This window comes from Monodon monoceros, unplaced genomic scaffold (assembly GCF_005190385.1).
Source record: "Monodon monoceros isolate NGI ecotype Baffin Bay Population unplaced genomic scaffold, NGI_Narwhal_1 Super_Scaffold_3, whole genome shotgun sequence".
Taxonomy (NCBI): Eukaryota; Metazoa; Chordata; class Mammalia; order Artiodactyla; family Monodontidae; genus Monodon; species Monodon monoceros.
Window position 1 is genome coordinate 67,724,051 of NW_021703780.1, and position 12,610 is coordinate 67,736,660.

Genomic DNA, 12,610 nt, shown 5'->3' on the forward strand with positions numbered 1-12,610 from the left:
ACGTCAGCATCATGGCTTCTGCTCTGCGCAGTGATGTCCAAGTGAACGTGCAGGACCAGCTTGGTGCTTGGTCCAGAAAGGCACCTCCTTCCAGTGCCCCCTGGCTTTCCATCGGCTCCTTTGCCAGGTGCTGGGGTGTCCGGTGGAGCGAGGCTTACAGTATTTCCCCAGTTGTCAGAGTCCCAGAGCCTTGACGGATGACGGTTGGAAATGAAGACGTAAATCCCAGGCTGTGGGAACCATGTTGAGGTTTAACTGATTTGAGAAGAGACCCCAAGCCTCCTCCCAAGGAGCACATTCCCCGCAGCCTAGACCTTCTGGAGGAGCAGTGCTGTCAGGGTTTCCCTGGGGCCTCCCGTGGCTGCCAACCGTTTCCTCCTTGCCACAGCCAGAAACGCAGGGGAGAATGGCTCACCTCGGCCCACGTGGTCCTCCTCACCAGCGAACAGTGGCTGACTTACCACCTGCACACACCAGGTCTGGTCTCTGTTACCTGTTGGCAGGCAGTGAAGTGTGGGCATTGCCACTGTCCTCCCCGAGTGTGTGAGACTCACCCCCGACCCCAGCCCTGCCCTGCATTCTCTCTGGAAAACAGGTGGGGCACTCGCTCGGGCTCCTGACTGTGTCCACGCTGTCTCAGGATGCTAACTCCATCGACTGTCCTTTTCAGTTGGGTCATGGATGTGTTGGGACAGTTTCCTCCCAGACATGCAGGAATTAACTGACAGTGTGAGAAGAAGCCTCCCTGATGGCTGAGGCTCAGCCTAGACAAAGGGGACTCTTGGAAGCCATTAATAACAGCAGGTGTCATAAGCCCAACGAAGGCAGGGGCGGGGCCAGGAGGCACGTTGATGTCCCTTCTCTGGAGTTGGCTGCAATTGAGTTTGGTGACTTGGAATTTGGACTGGAGTATTAGGCACATCACCCAACATCTCTGAGCCCCAGTTTCCTTGCCTGCAGGAAGGGGCAAAAGCTATTTGCCCACAGAGTCGTCATGAGGGTTAAATGTTCGATAACTGGTGAGAGTCGTCATAGCTGTCACAGTACTTGCTGCTGCTGTTGTCATTAAACTCCAAGAAAACTTGACCTAAACAGAATTCTTTTTGGAGAAGTACTAGATCTCTACTCAACCTGAGGGTGAGGACCCCTTTTCGGATCATCCCTGTACTTTCGTGTTGAAGAAGTGTAAGGTTCTCAAGTATTGATGGAAAACAAATCTGTCGACTCGGTCACTTTCGAGATATGGTAGCATAGCCTTCTGGCCCTTGAAGTCCATTTCTAGTTTGGTGATGCTTGGTGTCAGAGAACAGATGTCAAATCAGATGCTTGGAGATGCACTCATATTATCTTTTCTCTCTGGTCTACTGTCTGCATCTGCGGTACCCAACTCTGCCTGTACTGGGTTGGCCGAAAGGTTCGTTCGGTTTTTTTCTGTAAGATGGCTCTGGTAGCACTTAGTTGTCTTCAACTTCATTCAAAACAATTTTGTTAGACTGTATGTGACAGCTGTCATATCAGTGTGCATTTAAAAAAAGACATCAAAATTGGTGAATTTTTGTGTAGCCATTTTAATATTGAGGATGGAAGAGAGAAGCAACATTTTCGGCATATTATGCTTTATTATTTCAAGAAAGGTAAAAATGCAACCGAAATGCAAAAAAAAAGATTCGTGCAGTGTATGGAGAAGGTGCTGTGACCGATCGAACGTGTCAAAAGTGGTCTGTGAAGTTTCACACTGGAGATTTCCTGCTAGACGATGCTCCACGGTCAGGTAGACCATGAAGTTGAAGTTGGTAGTGATCAAATCGAGACATTAATTGAGAACAATCAATGTTATACCACGCGGGAGATAGCCAACATACTTGAAATATCCAAATCAAACATTGAAAATCATTTGCACCAGCTTGGTATGTTAATTGCTCTGATGTTTGGGTTCCACATAAGTTAAGCGAAAAAAACCTTCTTGACCGCATTTCCACATGCGATTCTCTACTTAAACGTAATGAAAACGTTCTGTTTTTAAGACAAATTGTGACGGGTGATGAAAAGTGGATACTGTACAATAATGTGGAACAGAAGAGATCGTGGGGCAAGGGAAATGAACCACCACCAACCACACCAAAGGCCGGTCTCCATCCAAAGAAGGCGATGTTGTGTATATGGTGGGATTGGAAGGGAGTCCTCTGTTATGAGCCCCTTCTGGAAAACCAAACGGCTAATTCCAACAAGTACTGCTCCGAATTAGACCAACTGAAAGCTGCACTTGATGAAAAGCGTCCAGAATTAATCAATGTAAAATGCATAATCTTCCATCAGGATAATGCAAGACCGCATGTTTCTTTGATGACCAGGCAAAGACTGTTACAGCTTGGCTGGGAAGTTCTGATTCACCCACCATATTCAGCAGACATTGCACCTCGGATTTCCGTTCATTTAGGTCTTTACAAAATTCTCTTAATGGAAAAAATTTCAGTTCCCTGGAAGACTGTTAAAAGGCACCTGGAACAGATTTTTTGCTCAAAAAGGTAAAAAGCTTTGGGGAGATGGAATTATGAAGTTGCCTGGAAAATGGCAGAAGGTAGTGGAGCAAAAGGCTGAATACATTGTTCAATCAAGTTCTAGGTAAAAATGAAAAATGTGTCTTTTATTTTTACTTAAAAACCAAAGGCACTTTTTGGCCAACCCAATACGTGACAGTCACCTAGGGAGTGAGGACGCATCCTGGTGCCGTGCCCCACCCCACACTGATTCACTGGTCTGTGGTGGCACCCACGCATGGCTCCCTGGAGGTTCCAGTGTGACACCAGGGTTGGGGACTCCTGAATGCCAGCACGCTGAATATCACACTTGGAAGAAGACAGAAGGAGAGATATTCCTTCCTTTATGCCTGTCTGGTAGCTACGGTGACAGGTAGCTCTGGCTTTGTGCATCTACAGATTATGTACAATGCCATTTCCCTAAATTTCCTGATAGAAAGCTGGTGTTACACAATTAACTGAATGGACAAGATTCCCTTGGAAGTTAGTTCCTCAGCTTTTGGGAAATTTTCAAGGATAATTTATTTAACTTTTTGCTGAGCTTCAAGTTTCTTAAGAAACTCTGCCAAATCTCAAAGTGATTTTTTTAGACGTATGCAGCTGTTTCTGAGTTAACAATGGAGTTTTGCTGGGACCATTAAAATCTGAAAGCCTAAAATTCTATTTTAAACTCTTCTCATTGTCAGCGATTAGTTTTTTTAAAAAGTAGCATTAAAAATAATGTAATCCTTTTCAATGAAGCTCATTCTAAAATTCTGGCCAGAAAAGCAAGGCATTTTACTGTGGGCACTATGAATGATCAATAATCCCTGTAAGTGGGAGTATTTGATGCCCAAAGAAAGAGAGGGGAGGATACCTGAAACTCCAACTCTGACCACTGGGGAGAGCCTCTGTCTTCTCTTCATCAGATCAGCTGTCCTGGAGGCTGTGAGCATTGTTCCTGCCCGCCTCGCACTGGGAAGCTGCCCCCTCAGTGTACAAGGTTGTCATAGCTGGCACCTCCCTTCTGCACATGCCACCTTGATGTCTTTTACTGCAACGTTTGATTTGCAGGGTGGGCAGAAAACCAGAGATGCCATAGCTGTTTGCAAGCACAAGGCATGGGAATTTATTGGTCCTGTTTAAAAGGTTGTGTCTTCAAATTTTGATTTATAAAACTGCTTTCAGCACAGTCAGACCACCTCAGGGTGCAAGTTCAAAATGAAAACATTCAAGTAAAAGGTGTAAAGCAAACAGCAGCAGTTAGAGCTGCATATGGTAACCATGCATCCAGGACAGCCACCCTCTCTGGAGAGGGCCCAGTGCTGGAGTTACGGGAGACACCCGCTCCCCTGGGCGGTACTGGGAGCCGTCGTCTGCCAGGGGCTGGCCTCACAGGAGCTGGTGGGAGACGGACTTGGGGATGGTTGCCCCACCATGATAAGGAAGGCGGGCACTCCAGCCAGGTTTGTGGAGTCCCGACTCAGGGTGGTGTTTGTTTTTAATATACTTTGATTACATAAGCAATGTTTGCCCACTGTAAGGAATTCATATAATATCAAAGTTTAGAAAATAAGACCATTCTCTCATCCCTCTCCTTAGAGGGAAGCAGGTGTTCTTTCCGGCCTCATCTGTGCACACGAGAACCTGCATTTGCACAGACAGAGCACGCTCACTGGTCCCCACCGTTAGATCGCCCAGCACAGATGGTCCTGTAACTTGCCCCTTTCACTGAACCGTGTGCCGTAGCCATCTTTCTGTGTTTTTTTAAACAACATTTTGGCTATTTTCAATAAGTGGCCAGTTTAAATCTGTCGCAATGGACTGGGTAGTCTATAGAGCACGTGGAGTCTACAGCAGTTGTCAGAGTTGGAGTTTTACGCTTGTTTGTGTGATTGTCTGGTTGCTCTCTTCCTCTGCCACGAGACTGGGAGCTCCGTGGGGGCAGGAATGGGGTCTGCTTCTATTCTGCACGGGGTGGCTGGCCCCTGGCACAGTCTTTGTCACACGTACAAGCTCGCAGTGGTTACTTGTTGAATGAAATAGCACCAGATAATCTCTGTCACAGGCTTCCTCTGTGCCAGACACTGCTCTAAAGGCAGTGGGTATGTGAGTCTGTTATTCCTCACACAGCTCTGAGACCAGAACTTGACAGAGAGGGAAGACGAAGCACAAGAGAGTAAGCAGCCTCCCAGGGCCGCATGCCTGCTAAGTGGCAGAGCTGGGATTCCAGCCAAGGTTTTGCCACAGTCTGCATGTTCGCCGCCACTCATCCCCCCAAATGCAGCAGTTGTGCGACCACCCGTGCCCTTCGTCCCATGGGAGCGATTACCAGGAAGCGTTTTGCTGGGGCCCAGAGGAGGCCCGTTTCCGAAATGTACGTGTTATGCCGAGTGGCCCCACTTCCCGTTCCCACCAGCCGTGCGTGCAAGTTTCCCCCATGCCCTTGCCCACCCGCCATTCCTTTCGCTGCCCTTGCACTGCCCAGGGGCGTGTGGCCTCTACACCAGAGTGGCCATTGTATCACAGAGCTGCATGGGGCTGGAGACCCTAGAAACATTTTCTTGTGACCCAGTGGCCACAGGGGAGTTGTCATGGTTGACTGCGCCTCGCCAATGCTCGTATCACTGTATTTCACCATATTTACGATTCACCTCTTAGAACAACTCTGTGAAGTGCAGGTCCAACTGTTGTTAACCTGTTACAAGTGAAGAAACTAAGGTTTCACCTTCGTACCACCATCAGGTACCACGTCCCCAGTCATTCAGCCAGTAAGTGGCAGGGCTGGGATTAGACCTGGTCTGTCCAGGTCCAGAGGCCACCACTTGAACCCCTAGTGTCCTGCCTCATATAGTGTTGCTGGCTGGACTCACAGAGCCAGTCAGCACCCAAGACTCCTGCTGAAGTGCCCTCTCCCTAACGCCCTTCTTAGAGGGGAAGCCAGACCTTGGGAACCTTTGTCCAGAGTGGGTTAGTTGGTTGTTTATTTAGGACAGGTTTTCGAAGACCGGCGTTACGTATACTAGCTACAGAAGGTGCACGTCCGCTCTCCCCGTCAGATCCTGAACTGTAGGTTTCTCCGTGCAAGGGGGGTAGTTTGGGGGTTTGTGTATCAGAGCCCGTGGATGGGGCCACCTCTGGCGTCCTCGGGCCTGCTGGCATCGCTGTTGCTGCTCTCTACTGAAGCATAATGGAATTGCCTGTGTTCCACCCAAGGGGTCACATTGGCCGACCTACTAAAGGAGGATAAGAAGAAAAGGAGGTTTTGCGGCTTTCGCCAACACAGGGCTAAAGATCACGGTAAAATGCTGAGATTGAACTTTCTCTTTGGGAGACTCTTCTCCCCAGTTCTGACGCCTTTTCCTTACACACGGGCATGGTGTGAGGTGCATGTGCTGTGTGCTGTGTTTGTAAGATGCCTGTGTTTTCATTTGATTTCTTTGAAACTTGGCCGTGTTGTTTTCCTCTTGTCTGTCCCCCAGATGTGTGACTTAGCCAACACAGCATTGCAGTTTCCTCACAGAAGCAGCTGAACCAACTCAGAAAATGTATTTAGTTCCGCACGAATATTCTTAGACTGGAAGACAGACTTTTTAAACACTTTCCCCCAAATGATGCTTTTTAATCTAAACTGTTTGGAAATTCCAATGGTGTTATTTGATTGATTTTTTTCTTTTCCAGGTTACATGTTTCACATGGCCTCTGGGTCTTCCAATCTCTGGCTGGTTTGCCCAGGACCAGGCTAAAGCTAGTAGTGTCAGTTTCGAGAATGAAGTTAAAAGCAGACTTCTAGGATGCTACGATTTGGGGGCCCTTGCCTTTACAAGTGGGAATGGGGAAAGGGCTCATGTAGGGAACAGCTGAGTATCTATCTGTGCTCTAGACTAATGCTTAACATAGCCCCTCATCAGAAGCCCTGGGGTTGGCGTCAGGACCATCCGCATGCAGGGCAGTTATGCAAACAACTGGTGTCCTGCCCTGCCTGCCCGAGCCACCCCTGTGGTCCCACAGCAGCACAAGGCTTTGCCTGTGCACACCTGGTTAGTGTCACCGAGGTCATCCCTGGCCAGACGACTTTGGAGGAATCTGTGTGAGAAAATTCAGGCTTAGGGACACAAAGCCAGCCGCCAGGAGAGCAGAGGGTTCACGTTGCCCTGTTTGCTGAAGAGTGGCCTCAGCCACTCGTGGGAATGCCGAGCGCAGCGGTGATGGGAACTGCACTTGAACAAGTCCTGGATGGTCCGAATGAAGGTTGTATTAGATTCCTACTCTCTTCAGAAGGCCCGAAAGTGGGAAGGGACGCTGAGTGTGAGATAGGAGCCCTTCGTCACTCTGAGAGCATGTGGTGGCCCCGAGAGGAGGAACTTGCCTGGGATTGGGAGCAGGTCTGGGGGCAGAGGCAGAGCTGACTCTCGCAGCTTTAGTGCCTGCAGAGGTCTGTGAAGAGCTTGGTGTGGCTCTGAAGGCCTCCGCAGGAAAAATGGGCTTCAGCTAAGCAGGAAATATTGTGATGGCCACAAGAAATAAGTCTTCAAAGACTGACGCCTACAAGCTCCGGTGGGTTATCACGAGCAGATGAGTGGTTCCCGTCCTAGGGGAGCAGAGACCCCTCCTTGGGCACATAGATGCCCACCGTCCTTAGCGGGGGCTTGGGCCTCGTGGCTTTTCAAGGATTCTTGAGGCTTCTGGGTGAGCCTTGAGGTCTGCAGGAAGAGGAAGCAGCCTAATGTTTTCAGGAAACTTTCTGTATTTTGTTGGGGTCGGGGGGTCTTTTATTGACTGAGCTACCTAGGAACCCTAAAGAAGGCCCCTGACATTACTGGTGGTGCTAGTGGGGTTGGGGCCCTTGTCGGGATGCTGTGTTCCCCATGTCACTGGTCATACAGAAATAGCTACTATCAGGGCATGATTCTTGCTTTAGACACAGAAACCTTGGTCTGGCCTTGACCCACATTCTCCAACACGAGTCTGGCTTCTTTACAGCAACGAGAGTCCGTTACCCTGTGACGGCTGAGCCACTAGCAAGCACAGGCACATTCCTCCAGGGGATGTCGTGGCACTGCCCGTGCTTGTCATGAAAATAAGATAAAAACACAAGATCTTGGCTTTGGAGCCCCTGTCCCCAAGGAAGGCAGCCATGATCCTGCCACTGCTCAGTTGTCTAACCTCACCACCGCCCCCTGCCTTTGAAAGGAAAGAGTGAGAAGCTTTAGGCTGCTGGGGCGTGGAGGGAAGTGCTAGAAGAGACCCGTGAGACTGCAAGAAAGCCTGTCCCGTGGAGAACAGGGGAGCGAGGGTCCTAGAGGCCCAGGACATGTGTGAGCGAGGCTGTCCCAAGAGGAGGCTGGCAAGCTCCAGGCTCACTTGGCAAGGGTCCCCGTGGTTCCTGGCCCCGTGGCTGGCAGAGGTCTCTCGGTGACTTGGACCCAGTTCTCATGGGCCAACTGCTGGCCTCCTGGCCACCCTCCTGAGGGGTGGGCAGCAGCTTCCCAGTACTGCTCGTGTCTTGCTCTCCTTGCTGAGCTGTGGGGGAATGCAAGGGAAACCCCCTTGGTGCTGGGAGTGAAATCAGACAGCCTGTGGGTGTCTCCTCTTTACAGCAGTTCTGTCAGGTCAGAGGTAAATTGGTCTTAGAGGTGCAGTTGCCCAACAGCTCATTTATAGATTCGGTAACTAAGCCCCGGGAGGAAAGGGGACTTGTCCCCGTACCACCGATGACAGAGACCAAGCTTCCCTGACATCTGTCCTGGAGGCTTTGGGCCCAGTAGCCTCCGTCACTCAAGGAAGTTAGTCTGAGATTTTGCTGTGCCTGTTAGTAGTGAACATAATTTGGGGGCTGCCTATTTGGACCCACACAGAGACTCATTCAGACCCCTGAGCGTGCGTACCCATGCACGTGTGCATGCGTGTATTTGTGTGTTGACTTCCCTCTGAATTCACAAACCAGGCAGATATAGTTGAGAATTACGTCGTCCTTCAGAGAGAAGGTAGATAGAGGAATGTTTACACGTTGGTGAAGATGGTGTTGTGCTAGCCTGAGAAACAGCGTGTTCCCCTGGTTTATTTTGTGTGGCATTACCCATGATGGCGTCCAGGCCCTACAATTAGATCCTAAAGAGAAATAGTGTGACCCGCTATCCACAGAGAGTGCTCCCAGCGGGGGCTGAGCCCAGGCTGCCTGGGTGGCCCTGGCAACTCTCACTTGCGGTCCAGGGTGTGCTGGGCTCCTGGCTGGCTGGCACCATCCCCTCGCCGACGGCAGCACCTCTGGGCCCCTTCTCAGCGCGCACACACTCAAAGCCTGAGGGTCTGCCCTGGAGCTCTCCCCAGAGATCCCAGTACCTGGAATCAACTGCAAAGCATAGGCCCTGAGCTACCCCAGATTTTCCGCAGGCAGATTGCAGGCAAGTCAGCATCCTGGCACAGGCGACAGGCTTGTTCTAGTGCCTGGTTTCAGCTGGAGTCGTTGAAAAGTGTTTTCAAATTCATATTTTAAAAATGAAAACTTCCTCAACAAAGCTCTAAAGTTTCCTGAAACGTGTAAAGGAAAAGGACTAATAGCCTCTCTGCGTGCAGATGACCCCGGCTTCTTCTGCAGGAGGGTCTGGTGCCTGTAGGTCTGAGGGGGTCTCTCTGTTGCAGCCCTAATTAGGCCTAGCTGCTGGTCATCAGTGAATGCTGACTCCCTGCTCAAGGCGACAGAGAGGTCACCCTGAACGGGGCAGATCTGATGCTGTGGCAGCCGGTTAGGGAGAGGGGCACATGTTCTGATAATTCGTCCTTGGGTTTACTTACTTGGGCTTTTATAATTCTTTCTGTTTGCATTTTTATGAAGTCCCAGTAGTCCCTGTGCCACCTGCATTTTTGTACTCCCCACATTTGCTGGGCTGATCTCCTGGAAGTGGTCTGGCTAATTAGGACCAGACACCAAGGCTGGTGGGTAACACGCTTGCTTGGTTTTTGGAACTTTTTGATTTATGGAGTTTTAAGTATATACCCATACACGTACCAACATGTACCAATACTGAAACATACACCAGTATATTTAAGGATGTACCAAAGCCACACGGGTGGTGTGGTACAGTGGCAGGGACTCAGGAGAGCTTCCTCCTCACACATCTGAGCTGCGTGTCCCAAGGCAAGTGGGTCAGTTCTCTCATCTGTGAAATCACAGCGTTTGTTCATGTCATCTCAGAAGCCCCTTCCAGTTCTAACAGTCTGTGATTCTCCTGTCTTGATTTTTTAAAACGTAGATGGGATCCTATTGGGGCTAAGTGAAGTGAAATCCATATCAATTTATGAACATTAAGAAAATGAATGCCTGGTGCAAGTGAAGGGTGAAATGTTTTAATGTACAAACAAGCTCCTTGGTTATGCCCACTGGGCCCTGTGTCTTCTATATGTCTGGAAAAGGAAACACTCCTTTCGCTGCAGGGAGAGGCTGGAGTGGACGGGAAGGGTGCCAGGGCCCCAGCCAGAGCCTGGCTCCTCGACCTGGGGGGAGGGACTGGATCCAGATCCATTTCCAGGACCAAATGAGGTCACCACGTTCTAGAGTGGTCACTGCTCTCTTCCCCCACCTGCCCCTTCTTCTCCTCCTCCTGAGCCCTAGGGACGTGATTCTGGAACAGATTTATTTATTAGGGGCCTATGGCTCCGTAGGTGTCAAACAGTGATGCCAGAAAAGTTGCTTTCCATACAACAGGCTAGATTAGAAATAACTCAGTTTAAGACAGAAAAGATACAAACCACGGGTGTTGGCCGAGGCTGGTTCAGAAGTGCGGAAGGCTGTTCAAAAGAGAATCCTCTGTGCAGTAGTAGAAGTGGGCAGGGCGAAGTGACGCTGGATTTGGACCAACTAGGGAGTGTCGCCTTGCTACCAGGGAGCTCCAGGAAAGCTTTTCTGAGACGATGGATTCATCATTTATGGGCCTCACTGATGGCCCGACACTGCAGACCCACTCTGTATCTCACCTCTTACAGTTCTGCCAACAGCCCTGTGAGGTTAAGTACTCCCCAGTTTACAGATGAGAAAATGAAGCCTTGGAGATGTTCGGTCACAAGTGTGGAGTTAAACTTAGACCCGGCCAACCTGAGAGCCCGCCTTAACCACTGTCCCATCCCACCTGAAGGATGGAGCCCGCTTGGCAAGCGGGAGGATTCTCTCCCCCAGTGCAGCCTCAAGTTTCTGCTTGCGGAGTTCAGTTTTATTTCTTATCTCCCCACCCCCACCCCTAGTCCAGGGAGCAGCTTGTACATTTCAGTCAATAGTAGTTGGCATAGAGCCAGAAATGCAAAATGATGCCCCTCCCCCCCCCGCCCCCCTTCCCATAGGCAGGGGGGGGTAATTTATCTGTTTGGATCAGATCATTTGAGAAACAAGCTTTAGGAATGAAATGCAGCAACTCATGATGTCGTCACGGGAGTAAAAAGCCGCAAAGCTCTAGCCCGTTCAGGAGAAGTTTGCTCTTTCGGAAATAGTGGCTGAAGTTACAGTATGATTAATAGTGGTTAATATTAGAACCATGAAGTGGCAAACTGTTAGAGATGGAAGTGACCCTCAGGAGTCTAGAGATAGTGTCCCCACTTTACAGGCAGGACACTGAAGCCTGAAGAGAGGTGGGACTGCCCAGAGCAGAGCCAGGACCTAACTGAGGCCGAGGGCCCTCACCCACCCACCCACCCCACCCCCGCCCCATGCTGCTCTCAACTTCTGTCCTCTTAGTGGTGGCACTAAGCACCAAGAAAAACATTCCACAAAGACGACTCATGCTCACGTTTGTAAGGGTCTCCCACCATGATTTTCTTTGTGCTGTTCCTGAAGATAAGGGTGACCCTGTAGGAGGAACCTCTGACAATGAACTTGGCTGACTCTTAGGATTTTTTACTCTTTCTGCTGAAGTCAGAGCATGGAACAGTAATGGAGAGGTGAATTGCATGAGCAGCCTCCTGTGTATGTGTGTTTCTATCTCTTGATGGAGCTTTTTGTTAAAGGTTTTCCTGTGATTGGATTGTGGGCTTTCTTTTCTTGCGGGCGGGCAGTGTTTTTGTCTGTTTTTTGCATGGAATGGTGAGAGTGAGTCAAAGTTTGTAGCTGGTTTCTTTCGACCTAACTAAGGAAGAAAAAGGTTATTCTGTGAGGATACCAGCTGTGTTATATGGGTCTGTAATGATCATTTTGTCTTCACTTTTGAAACCTTTGCCTAAACGTGCCTGGAGGTGGCTATTGAGCCCCACCCCTCGCAAGCAGGCTCAGTTCCCTGGGTGCTCACAGAAGGGAAGGGGTCTTCTTCGGTGCCTCAGAAAAGATGTTTCTCAGCTCTCTGGGCCCTTCGAGTCAGGTCTGCGTCCACCCTTGCCATTCACACCCTGTCTCCCCACTGAGCAGGGTCCGCAGGCGTGCACTGCACAGACAGAGCTCGCTGGTCCCGCACCTTCGCCCTGCGTGCCTGAGCTGGTCTCAGACTCCACCCCACAGCACTCCAGGCACCACTGCCGGGTTTTACAGCTGAAACCAAGGCGTCTTTCCTAAGAGGAACCATATGGGCAGAGCTTGCAGGGGGAAAGGGTTTCCTGTTGGCACCGTTAGGTCTATAAAAACCATAAGGTCACTGCAGTTCAAAGTTATGCATCAAGGAATAGAAGAAGTGCATGGGTTCGGGTGATTCTCCTGTGTTTCAACCTTTGACCACCTCTCCTAACCCCAGAGCAGAATTAGTCGTTACCGCACTTGCTCAGACCCCTGCGGTAGCTCTTGTCACAGTAGGTTGAAGTCCACCGGGGGGCTGCCTCTCCCACGGGCCCTCCAGGGCAGGTGCAGAGCCCAGTCCCTCTCTGCGTCCCGCACCTCCTTTGCTGCCTGGTCTCCAGCACACGTCCGTGATGTTTCTAGGGTTGAATCAAGTGGAGGAGAAAAAACACCCGTGTGCCAGATGGTGGCTCTGGGTGGGTCCCAGGGCCACCTGACACTAGCAGGTGCATTTCAACATTTCTTTCACTTCTGCTCAGGATCGTGCTATGGGGGAGGGAGATGTGTCCATAGACCCTGGTAGCACTGGGACCACAGGCAGCTTTGCCTTCTGGTCGCTGGCTGG

General features: G+C 50.2%; 1 protein-coding gene across 1 annotated transcript in view; it reads left to right on the plus strand.

Moving 5' to 3' along the window:
- CACNA1D (calcium voltage-gated channel subunit alpha1 D) overlaps positions 1-12,610 on the plus strand; it is a 323,373-nt gene that overhangs the window by 217,402 nt on the left and 93,361 nt on the right. The window lies entirely within an intron of this gene.